The 4,666-nt window shown below is 45.2% G+C and overlaps 1 non-coding gene across 1 annotated transcript; it reads left to right on the top strand.

Moving 5' to 3' along the window:
- Positions 1–417: 417 nt before the first annotated feature.
- TRNAK-UUU (transfer RNA lysine (anticodon UUU)) lies at positions 418–490 on the top strand. The gene has a single exon. It is a non-coding gene; the product is annotated as a tRNA-Lys (tRNA).
- Positions 491–4,666: the final 4,176 nt, after the last annotated feature.

The following is a 4,666-nucleotide window of genomic DNA, read 5'->3' as shown; positions in this document are numbered from 1 at the left end:
AAGCTGCAAGATCTGCGGACCCTCCACAGGCACACCTGCGGGAAGTCCACCGAAGCCGCGGGACCAGTGGACCTTCTGCAGGCCTGTTGCCCTCGTGGTGTTGGTGGAGCGCCCCCCGCGGCTTGCTGCCCAAAGCACACACTTGGGGTGCTGGGTCCTGGAGCCGCCCCTGATTGTACTGCAATACTTAACCAAATGCTTGCAAAATACCAGGCTCCCTGTTAGATGCGGGTTAGGGTTAGGGATACAGGTTCAAAGTTATAATAGCTTGTGGAGCCTTAACTCAAAATCTCATGGCATGTCTTTTTCATCACTATAATATTTTAGTAATGTTGTTTTAAAGTGATCAATATGAATTTACCAGCTAATGTGCGAATGCTAATGTGGGGACAGGTGAAGATGAGCCTGGGCTTGTGAGCCTGGCTAGCTCAGCTGGTAGAGCATCAGACTTTTAATCTGAGAGTCCAGGGTTCAATCTCCTGGTCAGGCAAAAGGACAGTTTAGGGGGAGGGATAACTCAGGGGTTTGAGCACTGGCCTGCTAAACCCAGGGTTGTGAGTTCAGCCCTTGAGGGGGCCACTTAGGGATCTGGGACAAAAATCAGTAGTTGATCCTGCTAGTGAAGGCAGGGGGCTGGACTCAATGATCTTTCAAGGTCCCTTCCAGTTCTAGGAGATTGGTATGCCTCAAATTTTTTTTTGGTCTAGACTTGAAAGTTTTAGCTTATGGATGTGACTTTTTGCCAACATAGTTAGACTGGGAAGAAAAGCTAATATAGATGCAGTTATACCAGTATAAAAGTGTCTTATACCACTGTAGCTTATCTCAGTTCCAGAACCGGAATAAGATATAATAGTCTAAGACAACTTTATACAGATACAACTGTGTCCACGCCCTGGAGGTTGTACTGCTCTAAATACACTAATGTAATTCAAGCAGCAAAACTGATTAATGTAGACAAGGCTTGTTAAGCAAAGTTCATGGAAAAACTCCTATTGACTTCAATGGGATTTGAATAAAGCTCTATCACACTTTGTAAGAGATTGTGCTTAATGAAGTGAGCCCTTCCCCAAGGAGCTTGCCTGGTGCACAGTAAAGAGATGGTACACTTGTATTGCCTGGTAGACTTGTACTGGTATGTAATGCAGCACTGTACTGTCGGCTATATTTGTATGCTGTACAGTATTTCGGTGTTTGGTATACAGCAGAACCTTAGAGTCGTGAGCACCTCGGGAATGGAGGTTGTTTGGAGCTCTCTGAAATGTTTGTAACTCTGAACAAAAGATTAGGGTCCGTCTTTCCAAAGTTTACAACTGAACATTGACTTAATACAGCTTTGAAACTTCACTATGCAGAAGAAAAATGCTGCTTTTCACCATCATAATTTAAATGAAACAGGCACAGAAACGGTTTCCTTACCTTGTCAAATCTTCTTGTTTTGAACTTTCCCTTTATCTGTTTAGTTGTCTACATTTAACACAGTGTGGTCCTGTATTTGCCTTTTTTCTTTTGTCTCTGCTGCTGCCTGACTGCATACTCCTGGTTCCAAACCAAATGTGTGGTTGACTGGTCAGTTCATAACTTGGGTGTTTGTAACTCTGAGGTTCTGCTGTACTTGTGCTGTACTTGTATGCACTACAATACTGCATTGACTGGCAGACATGCTTTGTATTTAGGAGCTCTAGTCACAGGAGGTATCGGACCTGATTTATTTTTTGATCTTAGTTTGTTTCTGGGTCCATCACTTTAAAAAGTTTCTCTCTCTACCTCAGCCCTCTTTACCAGCATATTACATGATTTTATGCCATGCACATTTTAAAAGAAATTTCAGACATTTTCTTACAGAATGTAATTCCCTAGTCATTGCAGTCTCTCTCTCTCTCTCTCTCTCTCTTTTTATTGGCTTGATGTATTAACTTTACAAATGCAATAACAAAATTTTATCTGCAATACTCTTGGGAATGTCTCTTTATTAAAAGTTGTGTTCTGGAAATCTGGACAAGCCTGCTGCAGATGACTTCTCTTCACTGCTCCGGTCTCTGTGCAAAACACGAATGAATTCACTTTCCAGAAACGCCATGATAGAGATTAAAGGGTAGAACAGGCTAGGGTATCTGCTGACAAGAGGAATGAGGTGGCAACACCCAACAGACACATTTATGAATTCCCTTTGTGAGAACATAACATATCAGAGCGGTAGTTAACTGGAAATCACAGGCATATCTGGACAGGATCACTTAGGTCATGACAGGTCAAACATCATTATTTCAGCCTAGTCACTAAAGAGGTGGTCTTACAAACCGTGAGTTCTGAGGGTCCAATCCAAGGCCAGTTGAAGCAATGGGAATCTTTCCCCCTGGGTTTTGGATCAGACCTTTAATGAACTGCACCAAGACTGCAGCTGCCCTGCCTGCCTTCAGAGTGCAAGGACATAGATGGGGGTGTTTTTTCATTCCTCTTGAAATCTTCTTAGTCTTCTTATCTACTTCAGTTGGAGGGAGGGGAAACAACCAAATCATTCAAAACAAAACATCCTTTGATAGTCACACGGAGCAAACTTCAAGAGAGATTCAGGGTAATTTTCATCTCACAGTTGGATCATTAGATGAGACAGGTAAACAGTGCAGAATAAAAACAGACAAAACCAGACCTTTAAATTCTGGCATCTTTAAACTGGATGTTTGATAAGATGCCATGTTGACTTTTGATTGTTGGTATCTTTATATGGCTGACGTGTAAGATCCGAATCTTTTATTGTACATTCCCAGGGAGATAAAACACATTGATTGCTAATGCAGTTTGGAACCTGTACCTTTAACAAAATACCTTTACCTCAGTTGCCATATGCTACAAAAAGGAATGAGATTTTAATTACCAGTCAGTAAAACTCCTTCACATTTTTCATGATAATAGCCTTGAAAGAAGTAATTTTTACTCACTAGTTATATAGGGCTGCTTACAATGTCAGTTGTTAGCTATAGGTTTGGAACTGTGGGAAGGCATAAGTTTATTTGCTGCTAATATTTTTCTCAGTCTTTGTTCTCTGGTAGTGCACACGCTAAATGGAAATACTGGCCCTGAGTCACAGCTGGGCTTGTACAGTTTTGTGCTCGTCTGACTCGATGGTGCTATACCAATGTGAAACGGCGGGAGTGCCATGGAGAGAAGTCTACTGCTTTTATTTACTAAACTCTCATTCTAGTCTCACTAGACCTTCTGGGTGAAAGGAATCCACAGATCATAGCTAGCTCCTTGTGCGGGGCAGGGGAATAGAAACAGGCAGCCCCTATGTTTTGCAGAGTGCAGGGATTGCAAGTGAAAGAGACTGAGTGAAACAGACCCCAAGGTGCATGGCCCAGCTAGGACCCTTCCTCTCTCTCTGCCTCAGTTACCCCATCTGTGACATGTGGAGGCAATCCCTGTCTCACAGGGGAGCTGGGAGATCACCCCAACCAGCTCAGGCTGGTCAGTGCAAGGGATGAGGTTGAAAAATGAGACATCCTGCCGCCCTCAGCCTTCCAGGCCCAGATCCTCCCACGAGAGTTAGGCACCTAAATACCTTTGAGGGTCTGGGCCCTGGTCAGCGGGAGTTTGTTGGGTCAGGATCTGAGGGGTGGGTTCTTGAACAGGGCTGCCCACTCCCGTCTGCACTAACACCTGGAATCCTGTAGCCAGCAGCTTGCTACCCCTATAGATAATATGAATTGTGTTTGCTCTCTGAAGTGGCAAATGACTCTAGCCCCAGGCTGTTAGACTCGTGTAATAGCCTGGCTAATAGCCAGTGAGACCGTTCCATTTTCCTCAGCCCCTTTTACAAACCATCTGCCGAGCACAGCTGTAATTTCTTCAGCAATTCTGAGAACAAATGGCTGGCTCTAAAAACCAAAGCTTCAAGGTGACCTGCAAAGCTTTAAAACAAAATGAGCCAAAGGGATCTTGATGTGCTGAATGCCTGGTGCAGCGAGGCCACGGGGGGGGCATTCAGAACAGAACTCTGTGTGCCTTTCCTCCTCTCTGCCATTCCACAGGCTGGCTTCCGCTCCATGGAGATACCCCATCATGCAACAGGCTCTGACATCACCGCTGCTCTGAAACTCCCTGGGCCATGGAGCTGGTCTGTAGTGGGGGATAGGCTATTAGAGCAGGGGCAGTTATATGGCATGGAATTACAAAGCATGAAAATGTAGTGAGAGATCTGATCCAGCCCCTGTGCGCCGCTCTGGCTGACAGCCCACGAGGAACACCACTGGCTGGAGTAACACTTTGCCTTGCAGCCTGTTACGTGGGAAGCATGACTGCTCTGGCTATTCTCAGCTGCTGCCACAGCTCCTGGCACGGAAGAGCAGCTCCTGAGTCCAAGGATTGCACGCATGGCTTGAAGGCACCTTTGGGACCTGCATCTGGGAGAAATGAGTCAGTCCTAAGAAGCAGGGCCAGATGTTTTATAGCCTCTGTACTATTTGTATTGTGGTAGTACCTCCGAACCCCAGTCCTGGCCAAAGACTTGCTGTGCCAGGTGCTGTACAAACTCAGAACAAGACACAGACCCTGCCCCAAAGGACTGACAGGCCACATGGCCTTAGGGATATAAAATAATGGAACAGTTTGCCAACCTGCACCATATAACAGAGAGATTGGACGTATGGAATGCACCAGCGACCAGCTC

Source organism: Chelonoidis abingdonii, chromosome 3, assembly GCF_003597395.2.
Source record: "Chelonoidis abingdonii isolate Lonesome George chromosome 3, CheloAbing_2.0, whole genome shotgun sequence".
Classification (NCBI taxonomy): Eukaryota; Metazoa; Chordata; order Testudines; family Testudinidae; genus Chelonoidis; species Chelonoidis abingdonii.
The sequence above is the reverse complement of the archived record's forward strand: the minus strand, read 5'-3'. Positions and strand labels throughout refer to the sequence as shown.